Source organism: Somniosus microcephalus, chromosome 1, assembly GCF_052327205.1.
Source record: "Somniosus microcephalus isolate GS21.2 chromosome 1, FLI_Smic_1.0, whole genome shotgun sequence".
Classification (NCBI taxonomy): domain Eukaryota; kingdom Metazoa; phylum Chordata; class Chondrichthyes; order Squaliformes; family Somniosidae; genus Somniosus; species Somniosus microcephalus.
In genome coordinates, this window is record NC_140987.1 from 53,291,886 (window position 1) to 53,312,882 (window position 20,997).

The 20,997-nt window shown below is 44.8% G+C and overlaps 1 protein-coding gene across 2 annotated transcripts in view; it reads right to left on the bottom strand.

Annotated features, from left to right (window-relative positions):
• cfap97 (cilia and flagella associated protein 97) overlaps positions 1 to 20,997 on the bottom strand; it is a 50,438-nt gene that overhangs the window by 21,163 nt on the left and 8,278 nt on the right. The window contains exon 3 of one of the 2 annotated variants that reach the window (XR_015077506.1): positions 12,635 to 12,929. The exons of the other annotated variant lie outside the window; for it this stretch is intronic. The gene's annotated coding sequence lies outside the window, so the exon portion shown is untranslated. The remainder of the gene's footprint in view (positions 1 to 12,634; positions 12,930 to 20,997) is intronic. 2 annotated transcript variants of the gene reach the window in all.

Sequence of the window (20,997 nt, forward strand, 5' to 3'; positions counted from 1 at the left end):
ATAATGATTTAATATTTCTGCCATCTCCCTATCGTTACCTGTGGAGTCTAGCAAAGCATTTGACACAGTACCACACAGGCAATTGGCCCACAAGGTTGGAAGGCATAAAATAAGACAGGAGCTTTTGAAGTGGATCAGAAATTAGATGAACCACAAGAAACAAAGGGTGGGAAAGGGGAAATTGTAATGAACAGGGGACCAAGAGACAAAATACAGAAAGATGGGAAAACTTAAGAAATGGGCAACAAGTACCAAATATTATTTAATGTGGATATAAATGCAAAGTGATGAAATTCAGAAAAACTATCAGCTCCTCCTGTGCTACAATTCCCCTGAACTCTCTTCCTCTGACTCCAGCCACCCCTCCCGTCGCCCCACTATGGACATCTATGCCTTTGTTTTCGGTCCCTGCCACAAACTCCGTTCCCTAGCCACTGACTCCATCCCTCTCCCTAACATCTGTCTGAGGCTGAACCACACTATTCGCAAACTTGGTGTCATATTTCACCCCGAAATGAGCTTCCGACCACATACCCGCAGCATAACAAAGACCGTCTATTTCCACCTCAGTAACATCACCCATCTCCGCCCCTGCCTCAGCTCATCCGCTGCTGAAACCCTCATCCATGCCTTTGTTACCTCTAGACTTGACTATTCCAACGCACTCCTGGCTGGCCTCCCATATTCCACCCTACGTAAACTTGAGGTCATCCAAAACTCGGCTGCCCGTGTCCTAACTCGCACCAAGTCCTGTTCACCCATCACCTCTGTGCTCACTGACCTACATTGGCTCCCGGTTAAGCAACACCTTGATTTCAAAATTCTCATCCTTGTTTTCAAATCCCTCCATGGCCTCACCCCTCCCTATCTCTGTAATCTCCTTCAGCTCCACAACCCCCACCCCACCGAGATATCTGCGCTCCTCTAATTCTGCCCACTTGAGCATCCCCGAGTATAATCGCTCAACCATTGGTGGCCGTGCCTTCTGTTGCCTAGGCCCTAAGCTCTGGAATTCCCTGCCTAAACGTGTCCACCTCGCTACCTCTCTTTCCTCCTTTAAGACGCTCCTTAAAACCTACCTCTTTGACCAAGCTTTTGGTCACCTGCCCTAATTTATCCTTATGTGAATTTGTGTCAAATTTTTTGTCTTAAAAATACTCCTGTGCAGCGCCTTGGGACATTTTACTACGTTAAAGGCGCTATATAAATACAAGTTGTTGTTCAGCCATCTAAGCCGTACACTCCCATAACCCCTCTCCTCCTTTAAGAAGCTCCTTATAACCCACCTCTTTCATTAATCTTTTGTTCACCTCTCTTTCTTTGGCTCAGCATCCATCTTTTCTCTATACCTCTGAAGCACCTTGGGATGTTTTTGTACATTAAAGACACTATATAATTGCAAGTTGGTGCTTGTGTGTCCTAATATTTGTTTATTATTCCTCGATTTTATTTGCTATCTGTATCGCTGTCTAGGGAGCAGAAGTGAGTCAACGATGCTACCATACAAGCTAAAGTGCAGAGTTTTTTCTTTTGTATGCAGCCTAGCACGATTATCTTCTGGAGCTTTGTAATCTGAAACCAAATGGTGTTGCTGGGTCATGGCTGCTGGGAAACCTGGACAGGTTGGATAAATGAACAGAATGTTTGATTCTCTAACAACTGTCCCATTTGACCTACTCCTGCTGACAGGCTGGACACTGTCCCAGATTTTCTGGTGGAAAGGTCCAATGTAAGGAGTTTGGGAGAAAATAAATACTGCAATGATACAGATCTTGTAGCTTTACATGGCATGCAATTAGGAGACTCTATGCAATGCCATGACATTAATTACAACATGTCATTTCCCCAGATCAATTCAAGACTAGTTATATTCCTACAGTGTACAGAGGATACAGAATGAATAAAAATTCAACAGAATTTCCATTCCAGGAAACTATAAACCAGAAAATATATTTTTAGAATCAGATAATTTCTTACATTCATTGCCTTCTCTGAATAAAGTAAATATGGTCAGATTTGGTTTGTTCTTCTGCACGCTCTGCCTCCTCCTGTTCTTGTGAAGGGAATGTGTTCCTGCCATCCTCCAACAGGGCAAGAAGTCCCATTTTCAGAAGCATTTGGTACTCTGCATTGTACTTCAAAATAAGCTTAGGAAAGAAGATTTACATTTCCAACACAGAGTGGGCTGTGCTGCCCTGTACACCATCAGGCATTCTCTAACTGAACATCATCTTCAGTTTTATTTTAAGCAACCGCCCGGATTACATTATGACGACATATCACTTTCACATGGGTCTGCACAGGATGGCCAACACATGTATGCTGTTTCGCTAATCTTAGAACAGAGCCATGAACTGCAATACTAAGAAAACTCCTGTGTACTTATAGTAAGGATTAAAAGTTTTAGTCCAAATGATAACTTTACTACTGTGAATTGTAATACAACCTTTTTTGTACAGCACTGAGAACTAATACATTCTCCTCCCCTCCTTTCCTCACTAGTTGTTCTGTTATAAGATGTAGTACTGACTATTTTCCTAGCCTTAAATTCCTCCCTTATGTAGTACCTACCTCCATTCCTAAAAACATGGCTCCACCATTGGATGAGGTCATCATATGTCTTTTGGGCATCGTTTTTGGGCAAGTTGTTCATTTGCCATTTTATGCCAATTTTTTCTTTAAAAAATTCCAGTTGCAGAGCTATGTTTTTTTTTTAATACGTTAACAGGACCAGCAAACCTACACTTGAGCCAAATGGAAAGAAATGTGGTATTGGTAGGTATCTGAAGTGCATGCCCACATTTTCAGGGCCGGTATGGTGTAAAATCATGCCCATTGAGAAAGATGCATCAGAAATCAGGGATCCAAAATGCTAAGCTTTTTGTATAAAAATGGCTTTCACTTCAATTCTCTTTTACATTAGATAGCTTTTTAATTGCCCACTTGATCTGGTATTTTCATTTACATTATTGATCCAAGTAAACATTTTGTTTTTATTTTAGTTTAATACACAGAAGAGTGCCAATAACCAAACTAAATTATGATGCGACACGATGTTTATGCACTAATTAACTAAAATGATTTTTTTTTCATTCAACGTCCATCCCAACAACCCCAGCAGGGCAATGCACAGCATAGAAACATAGAAGATAGGAGCAGGAGCAGGAGTAGGCCTTTCGGCCCCTCGAGCCTGCTCCGCCATTCAATGCGATCAGGCTGATCATCCAAATTCAGTACCCGGTCCCTGCTTTCTCCCCACACAGCAATTAGATTAGATCTGTCTGAGCAGCTTCAGTACTGTCCCGGACTTGCATACATGAGGGAAAAGGGATTAGAGGGATATGGGGGAAAAGGTAATTAGAGTAGTTGTGTGGCACTACCACCGTGCTAATGGGATAGATTCAGAACAGATCTAGCAGCTCAAAACTGGGCATCCATGAGGCGCTGTGGGCCATCAGCAGCAGCAGAATTGTATTCCACCACAATCTGTAGCCTCATGGCCAGGCATATCCCTCACTCTACCATTACCACCAAGCCAGGGGACCAACCCTGGTTCAACGACGAGTGTAGAAGAGCATGCCAGGAGCAGCACCAGGCGTACCTAAAAATGAGGTGCTAACCAGAGGAAGCTGCAACACAGGACTACATGCATGCTAAAAAGCGGAAGCAGCATGCTATAGACAGGGCTAAGAAATCCCACAATCAACGGATCAGATCAAAGCTCTGCAGTCCTGCCACATCCAGTCGTGAATGGTGGTGGACCATTAAACAACTAACGGGAGGAGGAAGCTCCAAGAAGATCCCCATCCTCAATGATGGTGGAGCCCAGTACGTGAGTGCAAAAGACAAGGCTGAAGCGTTTGCAACCAACTTCAGCCAGAGGTTCCGAGTGGATGATCCATATCGGCCTCCTCCCGAGGTCCCCACCATCACAGAAGCTATTCTTCAGCCAATTTGATTCACTCGTGATATCAAGAAACGGCTGAGCGCACGGGATAAAGCAAAGGCTATGGGCCCCGACAACATCCCAGCTATCGTGCTGAAGACTTGTGCTCCAGAACTAGCCGCACCTCTAGCTAAGCTGTTCCAGTACAGCTACAACACTGGCATCTATCCGACAATGTGGAAAACTGCCCAGGTATGTCCTGTCCACAAAAAGCAAGACAAATCCAACCCGGCCAATTACCGCCCCATCAGTCTACTCTCAATCATCAGCAAAGTGATGGAAGGCGTCATCGACAGTGCTATCAAGTGGCACTTACTCACCAATAGCCTGCTCACTGATGCCCAGTTTGAGTTCTGCCAAGACCACTCTGCTCCCGACCTCATTACAGCCTTGGTCCAAACATAGACAAAGGAGCTGAATTCCAGAGGTGAGGTGAGAGTGACTGCCCTTGACATCAAGGCAGCATTTGACCGAGTCTAGCATCAAGGAGCCCTAGTAAAATTGAAGTCAATGGGAATCAGGGGGAAAACGCTCCACTAGCTGGAGTCGTACCTAGCACAAAGGAAGATGGTTGTGGTGGTTGAAGGTCAATCATCACAGCCCCTGGACATCGCTGCAGGAGTTCCTCAGGGCAGTGTCCTAGGCCCAACCATCTTCATCTGCTTCATCAATGACCTTCCCTCCAACATAAGGTCAGAAATGGGAATGTTCGCTGATGACTGCAGAGTGTTCAGCGCCATTCGCAACTCCACAGATAATGAAGCAGTCCATGCCCACATGCAACAAGACCTGGATGACGTTCAGGCTTGGGCTGATAAGTGGCAGGTAACATTCGCGCCACAGAAGTGCCAGGCAATGACTATCTCCAACAAGCGAGAGTCTAACCACCTCCCCTCGACATTCAATGGCATTACCATCGCCGAATCCCCCACCATCAACATCCTGGGGGTCACCATTAACCAGAAATTTAACTGGACCAGCCACATAAATACTGTGGCAACAAGAGCGGGTCAGAGGCTAGGTATTCTGCGGCAAGTGTCTTACCTCCTGACTCCCCAAAGCCTTTTCACCATCTACAAGGCACAAGTAAGAAGTGATGGAATACTCTCCACTTGCCTGGATGAGTGCAGCTCCAACAACACTCAAGAAGCTCGACACCATCCAGGACAAAGCAGCCCACTTGACTGGCACCCCATCCACCACCTTAAACATTCACTCCCTCCACCACCAGCACACTGTGGCTGCAGTGTGTACCATCTACAAGATGCACTGCAGCAACTCGTCAAGGCTTCTTCGGCAGCACCTCCCAAACCCGTGACCTCTTCCACCTAGAAGGACAAGGACAGCAGGCGCATGGGAACACCACCACCTCCAAGTTCCTCTCCAAGTCACACACCATCCTGACTTAGAAGTATATCGCTGATCCTTCATCGTCGCTAGGTCAAAATCCTGGAACTCCCTACCTAACAGCACTGTGGGAGTACCTTCACCACACGGACTGCAGCGGTTCAAGGCGGCGGCTCACCACCACCTTCTCAAGGGCAACTAGGGATGGGCAATAAATGCTGGCATTGCCCGCGACGCCCACATCCCATAAACAAATTTAAAAAAGGGTCATGTGGAGTATAAGCAAGGACATAGACCTGTTGGACCGAATGGCCTGTTTCGGTGTTGTAGATTTTAGGTCATTCTATGATTGTCGCAAGGTGCGTTGGTAATGTGAATGGGTTCCCTGCCACTGTCTCCACAACTTGTACAATGGGGAAATTTCTGTGCAAATGGCAGTGGAGTCAAGTCCATTAACCAAAACTTTTAGCACAAAGCTACGCTCCCAGATCACCTCTAGGCGATGGTACTTAACCATCGCTGCGGCAAGAACAAGTCTGAATTCTAATCTAATGAATAAAATAAACATTGAAGCCATTGAAATTTTCATTCTGTAACTCAACACTGTACAGTTGCAGGCAAGCTCCTGTCAATATATATCCAAGACAGCCTCGCTTGATCAAGCAGATTCGAATGCAGCAACTCCTATTAATACTGTTAGTTTTTGGCTCCTCTTCCTCTGTAGAGTAGCAATTATACCACATAATCATTGCATTGAGTGATATTCTCAGAGTCAACAATGTGTGGGAAATTCCTATATCTAACAGAAACTGCACCTACATCCCATCCAAGCCCTTTTGCATCAGTTAGTTCCCAAAATAAAATGTCACATTGAGCAGAAGTGAACAGAAGACTGACAGAACAGACCTGAAAGGATTTATGAGTGCGCCTGGGATAAAGGATCTTGTGACTTGTTCGTAGGCTATGACCATAATGGCCTAGTATTAAAGGGCTGGAGTCACATGGCCCAATCAAAATCAACTCTCACTGTATGGCAAGTCTGTCCAAGGTCACAGCAACCTTCAGACGAACAGGTGTTAATATAACCCTTATACTGTCCAGAACACAACAGCAATTTTGTAAAAGCCATAACGCACTGCTGGCACGTGTCACTATATTTCTTTTAACCCTTTAGTAGTTAGATTTCAGATCTCAAAATACAAACTAAAACAATCTGGAAATTTCTCATATCTAAGTGTGCAATGGGAATATTTGGTTAAAGTGAACATTTGTTCACAAATATTCAAGGCTGGGTTGCCCACCTTCTCAAAACAAATCTTCTTCAGCTCTACAACCGCTCCATTACTAGATAGGCAAGTGCAAGTCCTTTAAGATAAGTGAAAGACAGCTGTCAGGCTACTTAGATTGTCGTAACCTCCTGCTAACGGACGCACAACAGGCCCAATTGTATATAGCTCAATTGCCCAGTTGTGTAGCCACTCAGCACTAACTATAAACCTGTTACAGACAGGGGAAGGACATTACAGGATACAGAGACAAATCATAATCAGAGTTTACTTCAAAAGTATTTTTCAGTAAAGAGAACTAACTTGCAACCACTGCAGTATTTGAGCAAGAGGTTTCTGCTGTAAAATAGGAAGACTGCAGCACTAAAGAGCACTTGGCTTGTGTGCTTGAATTTCTTTATTAAATCCAAAAATGTGAAAAAGTCTTAGCCACTGATATTGATGGATATGTAAATATATTGCATTAAATTAAATTCTAAAGCATATAAAGTCTCTAAAAGTGATTCAGTATTTTAAGCAACAATCTCACCATCACCCTGGACTAATGCCATGTGTTGTAAAACATGTCCCCTTCCTGTCATCTAACTAAAGACTCTGCAGCAACAACAAGCGGCAATGGAAGATACAAACGCACAACATTAAAGCCCCATTAAAAAATACACAGCATTTGCAAGTGTGTTTGACTATGTGTGTAACATGGACACCTGTATTCAGAGAGCTTAAGCCATGAGCTTCTCTTCACTTATACGTAATGTTTGCGAGAGATTTTTTTCCAAGTCAGCATCAATTTGACCTTCATGAATACTTTCTTTAGAAACTATTACAGATGAACAGCATTTAAAAAGGAACAGAACAAGGGGAAAGAAAACATAACCACACAAGCAGGAAAACACACAGAATGGCCTGTAAAGTGTTATTGTGGGGATCAGAAAATGGTTAAAGGGCAGAAGTGATATGCACAGGAGACCAAAGGGGGCGTAATGAGAGAAATACAGGACATATGCGAGGCACAGAGAAAAACTAGATGGATAGGCAAGTGGAATGGAGTGTATGAAAAACAGGCCAAGTGGAGCAGGTTCCACCCCACTAGGATACAGGTGGAAGAAAAAAAAATAGGCTGGTTGATAGGATCCTTGACTGAGTCCACCCCATTTCCTGTACTTCTGGACTCACCCCATCTCAGAAGTGTGGTAATTCCCCCACCCCACCCCACCCCCCACCACTCCACCTAACTCCACATTCGACAGATCATCTGCCACCTCCAAACATTTTTTCTCACCTCCCCACCCCTCTCAGCATACTAAAAGGGACTGATCCCTCCGTTACACCCTGGTACACTCTTCTATTAAACCCCCAACTGCTCGCCTCCCCCTGGCACTTTCCCATGCAAACGTAGGAGATGCCCATTCAATACTCCCCACAACACCCTAACAATCCTTCCGGGCAAGACAGCAATTTTACATGTGCTTCCTGCAACCTACTACACTGCACTCGCACTCAAAGTACAGTCTTATCTACAATGGCGAGACAAAATATAGATTAGACAAGTGATTTGCGAAACACCTCTGTTCTGTCTGCAAGTGTGACCCGGAACTCCCTGTTGCTTGCTGTAGTGTCCGTGTGTTGATAAACACACTGAAGACAGGAGTTGGTTCATAGGTGTTTACTAAGCAAAGTCTAGGGGGGGGTTCTCATGGATATACACAATATACAGGCTTATATAGCCCGAGTGGCCATTACCGGCATTACAGCACACCTGGGGCTCTTAAAGGCACATACACTACAATTCCTCCCCTTTTAGCTAACCAGTACATCATATTTTAAGTAATTATTAATTACATGTTATAAGAAAAATAATATACACATTGCTGTAGTTAATTAATTATAAGTCAGTCTCTCAGGAGGCTTCCTGACTCGGTCCGGATAACGCCTCGGGGGTGTAGTAGTTTCTGGTAGTGTAGTAGGTTCTTTTGGCAAGGCTGATTCGGCTTGAATGCCAGTGTCAGGTTCATCAGGTTCCAGTATCACCGGATCGGAGGTAGATATGGGTATCTCTACTTCATCGTTAGACGTATAGAGTTGTGGTGTAGGTTGTCCCTTTTCGGATGACTCTATGATTTGGTCAGCATGGCGCCTTATTATGCTTTCTCCGATGTCCACGGTATACATCAGTGGTCCTAGTCGTGTGCAGATAGTTCCAGGCTGCCATTTCTCGGTACGGTAGTCCCGGGCCAAAACTTGTTGACCTATCTGGAAGGTTCTAGTTGGCCTTTCATTCATGCCTTGAAACTGCCGGTTCTCCACGTCCCTTCTGATGTTGGGCTTGACCAAATCCAGCCGGCATCTTAGGTTTCTATTGAAAAACATCATGGCGGGAGTTTGGTTGGTAACCATATGTGTTGCATTCCTGTATGCGAACAAGAAGTTATCCACCTTGTGCTGAAGTTTTATGTCTTCATTACCCATGGCCTTTATGGCCTTCTTGAAGGTCTGGACAAACCTTTCAGCCAATCCATTGGTGGCGGGATGGTATGGGGCGGACGTGTAGTGCTTAACCCCATTGTTTTTTTAAGAACTTTCTGAATACTTCGGACACAAATTGCGGTCCATTATCAGAACATATCTGTTCCGGCAGCCCATTCCTGGCAAATATGGTCCTTAAGACTGTGATGGTTTTTTCCGTGGTGGTGGAGGACATCTTTATTACCTCCGGCCACTTGGAGTGTGCATCAACTGCGATTAAGAACATTGAGTCCATAAATGGACCAGCAAAGTCGATGTGCACCCTTTGCCAGGGAGATGAGGGCCACTCCCATGGATGTAGAGGGGCTTGTGGTGGAGCGTTTTGGACCTTCTGGCATCCTAGGCAGCTCTTGGTCATTTCTTCGATGTCTCCATCGATACCTGGGCACCATACAAACGCCCTAGCTAGGTTCTTCATTTTCACTCCACCCAGATGCCCCTCGTGAAGCTCCTTTAGCACTTTATCCTGGAGTTTGGGTGGAATCACCACTCTGGATCCACACATCAAGGTTCCTCGGCACACTGACAGCTGTTCTCTTCTTTGCGAGAATGCTGGCAACAGTGGTTCGCCATGTGCTGGCCATCCCTTCACTGTTAAATCGTAGACCCGTGAGAGAGTCGGGTCATTTCTCGTCTCCCTTTCAATGGCAGAATTTGTTACTGGTAGACATTCCACTATGGTAGAGTGGAACATCTCTACTGGGTCTACTGTAGGTGCCTCTTCTACCGTTGGCAACGGTAGGCGCGATAAACCGTCAGCATTCCCATGCTGTTTTGATCCTTTGTATTCTATGTCATATTGGTGTGCCCCTAGGAAAAGGGACCACCTCTGTAGCCTTTGCACTGTCATAATGGGAACACCCTTTTTAGGGTTGAATATGGAGATGAGGGGTTGATGGTCAGTCAACAAGGTAAATTTTTGTCCGTGTAGGTAATGGTTGAATTTCTTCACTCCCCATACCAGGCTGAGTGCTTCCCTGTCGATTTGGGCATAGTTACGCTCAGCTGAGTTTAATGAGCGTGACGCAAAAGCTATCGGCCGTTCTGAGCCATCAGGGAATTTATGGGACAATACTGCTCCTATGCCGTAAGGGGATGCATCGCACGCCAGTCTGATTGGCAGTGATGGGTTGTAATGAGCCAAAACTTCTTCGGATGTGATTAAGTCTTTGCATTTATGGAAGGCACGTTTACAGTCTTCGTTCCATTTCCAAATCACTCCTGTTTGTAGAAGTTCATTAAGAGGGTGTAGGAGAGTTGATAAGTTCGGTAAAAATTTATGATAGTAATTTATTAATCCCAGGAACAACCTTAATTGTGAAACATTTTCAGGTGCTGGGGCTTTTATGACCGCTTCAATTTTTTCAGGTGACTTATGCAACCCTTCATTATTAATTATGTGGCCACAATATGATATCCGATTTTGGAAAAATTCGCACTTGGGGCGATTTGCTCGTAGGCCCCGTTCTTTCAGCCTAGTGAGCACGTGCTCCAAATTGGCAAGGTGCTCGTTGTCGTTTTCTCCTGTTACAAGGATGTCGTCTAGGTAGCATTGAGTCCCTGGAATCCCTTGCAGGACTTGCTCCATAGCTCTTTGCCAGATAGCTGGAGCTGATGCTACTCCAAAAACCAGTCGATTGTACTGGTACAGGCCTTTGTGTGTGTTTATCGTGAGATACTTTTTAGAGGCCTCCTCAACCTCCATCTGTAGATATGCCTGAGCCAAGTCAATTTTGGTGAAACGTTTCCCTCCGGATAGTGAGGCGAAAATATCTTCTATCCTCGGAAGAGGATACTGTACTGTGTGAAGGACCGGGTTTACAGTCACCTTGAAGTCTCCACAGATGCGAATTTTTGTCTGTTCAGATTTATCATTATTCAATGCTTTTTTCATGACTGGAACGATGGGTGTTGCCCACTCGCTCCAATCTATTTTGGATAATACGCCTGCCTTTTCCAAATTCTCCAGCTCTGCCTCGACTGCTGGACGAATTGCGTATGGCACCGGTCTTGCCTTAAAAAATTTGGGAATTGCTGCATCTTCCACTTTTATTGAGGCGGTGATGCCTTTCAAGGTTCCTAGTTTCTCTTGAAACACTCTTTGGCGTTGGCCAAGATGTCTTTTAATCGTTCAGGTATGATGTCATCATTGCTTATTTTCTTACTGGTCACCGTCAGTGCCTGAATGGAGTGCCAGTCTAAACGTATCTTTCTGATCCATTCACGTCCCAACAACGGTGGACCACCATCTTGTAGAATGTATAAATACAACTTTTGTATTTCTTTGCCGTTGTATGCAACAGGCACCCTTATTTTTCCTTTGGGGTATACTTTCTGCCCCGTATATGTTTTTAAGATAATGGATGTGTCTTTTAGAGGTATATGCGAAAATAGCCTCTCGTAATCCCGTCGATTTATTACGGTTAGAGCTGATCCTGTATCTCGCTCCATTTTAACAGGGGACCCTGCTATCGTGAGGGTAACCCAAATGGTTTGGTAATCATCTTTGGCAAGTACATTATGTAATTTGAGACAGCTTAGTCTCTTGTTTTCGGAGTCGCTATCGCTCTTTTGGTCTTCGGAGCTACTGTCCGTCATCATTTGTACCTTCCTGTACTTTCCTTTATTGATTTTTTTTTTTTCCTGTCTGTGGATTTATTTTGTCCAGATCGGCATACCCGTGCAATGTGTCCAATCTTTCCGCATTGCCTGCATGCTTTGTCCTTGAACCAGCAGTCCTTCTGGTTATGGTTGGATCTGCCGCAGCGATAACATCTTTCGAAACCCTGTGTCATTTCATGGGTGCCGAAGTCCTGTGTCTTTTGTTGTATCTCTGCAGCTCCTCTTGCTGCTGCTTCGTATGATACAGCCATACTGAAAGCTTTGTCCAATGTTAAATCTTTTTCAGAAAGCAGCCTTTTTTGTGTTCCTTCACTTAAGAGACCGCAAACGAATTTGTCTCGAAGATAATCTGCTAGTACTGCCCCGAATTGGCAGTACTTTGATAGCTTTCTTAATTCGGTTAGGTAATCAGCGTTACTTTCATTCTTGTGTTGATTTCTCTTGAAGAATTTGAATCGTTCCGCTATCAGCAGCGGTGTTGGGTTTAAGTGCTCCTGCAGGGTATCAACAATTTCTTTAAAATTCTTGTCCTTTGGTTTGGCTGGAGTGATTAAATTTTGTAACAGCCCATATGCCTTTGCGCCCATTAGGTTCAGCAGTACTGAAGCTTTTTTTTCATCTTCTATTCCATTTGCAGTGCAATATACCTCTACTCTTTCCACGTATGTGGTCCAATCCTCTATTTTGCTATCAAAAGCATCAATATTGCCTTAGGCATTTCAGAAAAGATATGGCGCTTCCCGCGCTTTTCTTTCTTTTCAGCAGCAAAGATATGGCGCTTCCCGCGCTTTTCTGCCGCTGCTGCCAATGACAACGCTGTTTCCGTTCTTTGTTTTTTTAATTTTATTTTATTTGTTTACAGTTGGAGACTCGTTCCCGCCGGACTTTCTCTGCAGGTCTGAACGCTTACCTGCTTGCCGCGCCGGCCGTCTCCCGAGTGCTCCCTCCCAGTCCGTTATTGCTTGCCTCCGATTTCGCTGCCTGTCTCAGCTGTAGAGCCAGCCGCTGGAGCCCCAGCCTGACGCCCAGGAAGGATTAGCGCAGTACCTGCCACCAGCTTGGCCAGCTGGTGAAACCACAGCTTCTCTCACTTTCTTGAGTCTTCTGGACGCCCGAGGAATCGATGTCCTGGAGGTGCTGCCGAATTGCAGGTCAGTCCGTTTCCACTTCATCGCCACTGTAGTGTCCGTGTGTTGATAAAGACACTGAAGACAGGAGTTGGTTCATAGGTGTTTACTAAGCAAAGTCTGGGGGGGGGTTCTCACGGATATACACAATATACAGGCTTATATAGCCCGAGTGGCCATTACCGGCATTACAGCACACCTGGGGCTCTTAAAGGCACATACACTACACTTGCCACTTAAATTCTCTGCCCCCTTCCCAGCTTGACCTATCTGTCTTTGGCCTTTTACACTGTTCCAATAAAGCACAACACAAGCTTAAGGAACAGCACCTCTTCTTTCTACTAGGCAGTTGGCTGCCCTCTGACTGTAACACTGACTTTAACAACTTTAGACCCTAACTATAGTTCCTATTTCCTCTCCTGCGATAGGTTTTCGGCAATGGGGGACAGGTGTGTGCCAGGGTTTCGAGGGATGGGGGAGGTAAGTTGTCTAATGCTAGGGATGAGGAATCCCCACTGACTTCAGTTTTACTGGGGCTCCTTGATGCCACACTCGGTCGAATGCTGCCTTGATGTCAAGAGCAGTCCTCGCACTCACCACTGGAATTCAGCTCTTTTGTCCATGTTTGGACCAAGGCCGTAATGGGGTCTGGAGCCGAGTGGCAGAACAGGAGCAGGTAGGCCCCACAGTGGTGGCGGACCTGAGTGGAGCGAGGCGGCGGAATGCCTCAGAGCGGCGGCAGACCTGAGTGGAGTGAGGCGGCGAGGCGCAGGTAGGCCTGAGCGGCGGACCCGAGTGGAGCGAGGCGGCGGTGATATAACGAGGCGGTGAGGCGCAGGTAGGCCTGAGCGGCGGCGGACCGGAGTGGAGCGAGGCGGCGGTGATATAACGAGGCAGCGAGGAGCAGGTAGGCTTACCAATCTCCGAGCTCAGAGGGAGGGAGTGAGAGAAGTAAAAAGTAATCGAAGTGTGACGTCACCAGAAAGCAGGTAAGTGATTGGTTGGTGAGTATTTCTCTCTTTCTCCTTTTTTCCAAACTTAAATTTTGTGGTTTATAGTTTATAGGGTGTCTGTGGTGTAGCGGGGACTGCTGGTAAACCAGGGCCCTTAAGTATATCATTTAATTGTAGTGTAATTGGTGGGATTGATTTGATTAATTTAATTTTAATTAATTAAAGGGTAAAGTCATGGCAGGAGAGCTCGGCCCCGTGGTATGCTCCTCCTGTGCTATGTGGGAAATCAGGGACACTTCCTGTGTCCCTGACAACCATGTGTGCGGGAAGTGTATCCAGCTGCAGCTACTGACAGATGGCATTGTGGCGCTGGAGCTGCGAGTGGATACATACTGGAGCATTCACGATGCTGAGGAGGTCGTGGATAACACGTTTAGGGAGTTGGTCACACCGCAGGTAAAGGCTGCACAGGCTGGAAGAGAATGGGTGACCACCAGACAGAGTAGTAGGCGCAGGCACGTAGTGCAGGGGTCCCCTGTGGCTATTCCCCCCTCAGATATACCACTTTGGATATTGGTGAGGGAGATGGCTTATCAGAGGAAGGCAGCAGCAGCCAACTTCCTGGCACCGTGGGTGGTTCTGCTGCACAGGGTGGGAGGAAAAAGAGTGGGAGAGCTATAGTGATAGGGGATTCTACTGTAAGGGGAATAGACAGGCGTTTCTGCGGCTGCAAACGAGACTCCAGGGTGGTATGTTGCTTCCCTGGTGCAAGGGTCAAGGATGTCTCAGAACGGCTGCAGAACATTTTGGAAGGGGAGGGTGAACAGTCAGTTGTCGTGGTGCATATAGGTACTAACGATACAGGTAAAAAGCGGGATGAGGTCCTAAAAGCGGAATATAGGGAGTTAGGAGGTAAATTAAAAAATAGGACCTCAATGGTAGTAATCTCAGGATTGCTACCACTGCCACGTCCTAGTCAGAGTAGAAATAGAAGGATATTTCAGATGAATACGTGGCTAGAGGAATGGTGCAAGGGGGAGGGATTCAAATTCCTGGGACATTGGAACCGGTTCTGGGGGAGCTGGGACTAGTACAGACCGGACGGTTTGCACCTGGGCAGGACTGGGACCGATGTCCTAGGGGGAGTGTTTGCTAGTGCTCTGGGGGAGGGTTTAAACTAAAATGGCAGGCGGTTGGGAACCTGAGCAGGGGGACAGAGGAAAGGGAAACAAGGATAGAAGCAAAAGAAAGGAAGGAGAAAAACAAAGGTGGCAGTCAGGGAAATCAACGGTTTAAATCAAACATGGCCACAGTAAATAATAATTCTAAAAGGTGCAAAAGTGTTACAAAAAAAGCCTGAAGGCCTTGTGTCTTAATGCAAGGAGCATTGGTAATAAGGTGGATGAATTAGCTGCGCAAATAGAGGTAAACGGATATGATATGATTGGGATTACAGAAACATGGCTCCAGGGTGACTAAGGCTGGGAACTCAACATCCAGGGCTATTCAATATTCAGGAAAGATAGGCAAAAAGGAAAAGGAGGTGGGATAGCATTGCTGGTTAAAGAGGGGATTAACACAATTGAAAGGAAGGATATTAGCTCTGATGATGTGGAATCTGTATGGGTAGAACTGAGAAATATTAAGGGGCAGAAAACATTAGTGGGAGTAGTATACAGACCTCCAAACAGTAATGCAGAGGTTGGGGATGGCATTAAATGGGAAATTAGAGATGCGTGCAATAAGGGCACGGCAGTTATCATGGGTGACTTTAATCTACATATAGATTGGGCTAACCAAATTAGTAATAATACTGTGGAGGAGGAATTCCTGGAGTGTATACGAGATGGTTTTCTGGACCAATATGTCGAGGAACCAATTAATTAGAGATCAGGCGGAGCAGGCTCGAAGGGCCGAATGGCCTACTCCTGCTCCTATCTTCTATGTTTCTATGTTTTACCAAGGCCCTGTACAACTGCAGCAAGACATCCTTGTTCTTGCACTCGAACCCTCTTGCTACGAAGGCCAACATACCATTTGCCTTCTTAACCGCCTGCTGCACCTGCATGCTTACCTTCAGCGACTGGTGCACAAGAACACCCAGGTCTCTTTGCACTTCCCCTTCTCCCAATCTATTGCCATTCAAATAATAATCTGCCTTCCTGTTTTTGCCACCAAAGTGGATAACCTCACATTTATCCACATTATAGTGCATTTGCCATGTTTCTGCCCAATCACCCAACCTGTCCAAATCGTACTGGAGTTTCATGACATCCTCCTCACAGCATACCCTCCCACCCAGCTTTGTGTCGTCTGCAAATTTGGAGATATTACATCCAATTCCCTCGTCCAGATCATTAATATATATTGTGAACAGCTGGGGTCCTAGGACCGATCCTTGCGGTACCCCACTAGTCACTGCCTGCCACTCGGAAAACAACCCGTTTATTCCAACTCTTTGCTTTCTGTCCGCCAACCAGTTCTCTATCCAAGTCAATACCTTGCCCCCAATCCCATGTGCCTTAATTTTGCACGCTAACCTCTTATGTGAGACCACACCTTGAGTATTGTGTGCAGTTTTGGTCACCTTATCTGAGGAAGGATGTTCTTGCCATGGAGGGAGTGCAGCAAAGATTCTCCAGACTGATACCTGGGATGGCAGGAATGACGTATGAGGAGAGATTGGTTCGATTGGGCTTATACTCGCTGGAGTTTAGAAGAATGAGAGGGGATCTCATTGAAACTTATAAAATTCTAACAGGACTGGACAGACTGGATGCAGGAAGGATGTTTCCGATGGCCGGGGAGTCCAGAACCAGGGGTCACAGTCTAAGGATAAGGGGTAAGCCATTTAGGGCAGAGATGAGGAGGAATTTCTCCACCCAGAGAGTGGTGAACCTGTGGAATTCTCTACCACAGAAGGCAGTGGAGGCCAATTCATTAAATATATTCAAGAAGGAGTTGGATATATTTCTTAAGGCTAAAGGGATCAAGGAATATGGGGAGAAGGCAGGGACAGGGTACTGAGTGTGGATGATCAGCCATGATCTCATTGAATGGCGGAGCAGGCTCGAGGGGCCGAATGGCCTACTCCTGCTCCTATCTTGTATGTTTCTATGTAACCTCAACTGAGTATCGGTGAGCAGGTTACTTGGTGAGGAAGTGCCGCTTGATAGCACTGTCGACGACACCTTCCATCACTTTGCTGATGATTGGGAGTAGGCTGATGGAACAGAAATTGGCCAGCTTGGATTTCTCCTGCTTTTTGTGAACAGGATGTACCTGGGCAATTTTCAACATTATCGGGTAGATGCCAGTGTTGTAGCTGTAATGGAATGGCTTGGCTGGAGGAGCACAAGTTTAATTTACTCTGTGTCTACTTTTAGTGAGTTTGTTAATGCTTTTGCACTAAAATTCCTGTTTGTACTTGTGGTGATTATTCTTTATGTTTAGTAAGAAGTATTGTGATTGGTTGTTTGTTTCCTGCCTTGGGATATATGGTGTAATCTCATTGGTAGTTGATGTCATGTGATTTGTGGTGGCCATCTTAAATTCAGTTCTTTCCAGCCTTTAGTTGGGACTGGGTGTTGAAGATGTGCTACAGGATTTTTAAGTTAATAAAGCCTAGATTAGAAAGGCAAATCTATTCTTTATTTCAATTTATTAACTTTATGTCAGAATGGAGCGATATCTTCAACCAGAACGATTCAATGCTGACCCTAATTCTGCAGGAGTGGATGATAAATGGAAACATTGGTATTGTACATTTAAAAACTTTTTGGGCGTGTTGGATTAAGAGTCTCTAAATAAGCTGAATATGCTGATCAACTACATTGCTCCGGATGTGTATAAGTATATTTTGGACTGTAAAACTTACGAGGTGGCTATTTCTACATTGGAAAAGATTTTTGTTAAACCAAAGAATGAGGTATTTGCACATCACCTTCTATCTGCCCATAGGCAGCAGGTGGGAGAATCTTTGGATACTTATTTACAAGCACTTCGGTGCCTTAGTGTTAACTGTAATTATAAGGCCGTGACGGCTGAAGAATATAAGGAAGAATCGGTACGGGATGCTTTTATTAATGGATTACTGTCTAGATCAATTTGTCAGCGGTTGTTAGAAAATAAGACTTTGGATCTTAAGAGTGCTTTTGAGCAAGCTTCTACATTGGATGTGGCTCAGAGAAGTTCGGATTCTTATGCTCTCTTTAATCGGCCTGACTGTGGTTTTGGCAGTTCCGGATGAAAAGGAATTATGTGGACTTAATAGGAGTGGTTTACTAGATTCTGAAACAGTTTCTACTTCAGCGGCTGTTGCCTCTAGGATTCAGAAGTGTTATTTTTGTGGGAACGTCCGGCACCCTCGTCTGAAGTGTCCTGCTCGGGAGGCTGTGTGTAGTAAATGCGGCAAGAGAGGTCATTACGCACGTGTGTGTAAATCATCAGGTTCAATTACCTCCTCTGTGACTATTCAGCCTTTAGATAGGGTGTTTATTGCATCAATTTCTGCTGCATTTGCTCATGGCCTAAACAAAGCTTTAGTTACGGCCCAAGTTAATGGGTTGGAAGTGAAGGCCCTTATAGATACGGGCAGTACCGAGAGTTTTATAAGTCTTCAGTTTGCAAAGGAGAAGCATTTGAAAATTTCACCTGTTTCCTATCAGGTGTGCATGGCTCAGACGACTCTCACTTCACAAGTAGCTGGTTGTTGCCTTGTGAAATTGATTCTTCTAGGTAATACGTATACTGATATACACCTATCTGTTTTGCCTAATCTCTGTGCGGATATTTTGGTTGGTCATGATGTGCTTCAGTTACACGAGTCTCTCTCAGTCTTTCATTTGGCGGGACTAAGCCACCTTTATCTATTTGTGGATTAACCTCTTTTTATCCATTTCTCCATTATCACTTTTTTCCAATTTGATGCTGGATTGTAAGCCAATTGCTACCAAGTCAAGAAGGTATAGCAGTCAGGATAGAGAATTTATTAATTCTGAAGTTCAACGTCTCTTATTGGAAGGAATCATTGAACCTAGTTGTTCACCTTGGCGGGCACAGGTAGTTGTCACGACTAACGAGAGACATAAGAAACGAATGGTGATAGACTATTCCCAAACTATTAATAGGTATACTCAATTAGATGCGTACCCTTTGCCTAAGATTGATGAGCTTATCAATAAAGTATCTCAGTATAAGGTTTTTAGTACTATTGACCTAAAGAGTGCTTATCATCAGATTCCTATTGTTAAGAAGGATCAACCATATACGGCCTTTGAGGCTGGTGGAAAGCTGTATCAGTTTTGCCGAATACCATTTGGTGTTACTAATGGTGTTGCTTGTTTTCAACGGGCAATGGATGCTTTTATAAGTGATAACTCTCTCTCTGACACCTTTTCATACTTAGATGACATCACGGTGTGTGGCAAATCAAGGGTGGAGCATGATTCTAATTTAGAAAGATTCCTTCAAGCTGCGGAAAAAGTTGGTTTAACTTTCAATAAAGAGAAGTGTACCTTTTCGACCACTGAGGTAAATCTACTGGGGTACATTATCTCGGGAAACAAGATTAAACCAGACCCAGAACGTCTGCGACCATTGATTGATTGATTTACCTTGTCCTACTAATTCTAAGGCTTTGCAACGAGTTGTTGGACTGTTTTCTTACTATTCTAATTGGATTGCAAATTTTTCACAGACGATCCGGCCTCTTATTCGGGTTACGACATATCCTCTATCATGGGAGGCCAGGACGTGTTTTGATAATTTTAAAAAGGATATCCTTGGAGCAGTTGTGCATTCTATTGAGCAGGTTCCTTTTGTGATTGAGACGGACGCTTCTGATTTTGCAATTGGGGCTACTCTGAACCAAAATGGAAGACCTGTGGCCTTTTTCTCACGTACCTTGAACAATAGTGAAAAAAGGCATTCTTCAATAGAGAAAGAGGCGTATGCAATAGTAGAAGCACTGCGTAAATGGAGACATTATTTATCGGGGCGACATTTTACGTTGGTAACTGATCAAAAGTCTGTGTCCTTTATATGTTTGATGTCAAACATTTTGGAAAGATTAAGAATGATAAAATAATGAGGTGGAGGATTGAGTTGGCATGTTACCATTTTGATATAGTTTATCGTCCGGGGAAGGATAATGTTGCTGCTGATGCGCTGTCGAGGGCTTATTGTTCTGTGATTCACGGAGATACGCTTATTAATCTTCACAATGCCTTATGCCATCCTGGGGTTACGAGGATGATACACTTCGTACGCAGTAAGAATTTGCCCTTTTCAGTTGAAGACGTCAAGCGGATGACTTCATCATGTTCTATCTGTGCTCGGTGTAAACCGAATTTCTTTAAGCCTCAACGAGCTCATCTTATAAAGGCTACTTCTCCTTTTGAACGTTTGAGCGTCGATTTTAAGGGGCCTCTTCCTTCAACTAATCAAAACCGATATATATTTACTGTTGTGGATGAGTTTTCAAGGTTCCCTTTTGCTTTTCCTTGCGCAGATGTATCAGCTGCTACAGTTATCAAATGTCTGACTCAACTTTTTGTCATCTTTGGGATGCCTGCGTATATCCATTCGGATCAGGGAAGTTCTTTTATGTCTTCCCAGTTGAAGGAATACCTTCAGAGTCGGGGAATTTCTACTAGCAGAACTACCCCGTATAATCCCCAGGGTAATGGGCAGTGCAAACGATACAATGGGGTGATCTGGAAGGCAGTTATGTTGGCTTTGACATCCCGGAACCTTAAGAATACACAGTGGGAAATGGTACTGCCTGATGCCCTGCATTCCATTAGATCATTGCTTTCAACGGCTACTAATGTGACCCCCCATGAAAGGCTCTTTAACTATCCGCGGAGATCTACTACGGGATATTCGGTACCTTCATGGCTTACTATGCAGGGACCTGTGCTGCTTCGACGCCATGTTAGATTGTCAAAATATGATCCTTTAGTGGAGGAGGTGGAGCTGTTGGAGGCAAATTCCCAATATGCTCATATTCGATTCCAAGATGGGAAAGAAAGTACCGTTTCAATTAAAGACTTGGCTCCTTGTGGTGGCCAGCCCTCTTCTGAGGATATTAACAATAGTCGTGATTCAGATAATGTGGATGCTGTTACAGATACTACGAATATTTCCAATCCGACTGCAGATAATTATACTTCTATTAGTCAGCCCTCGAT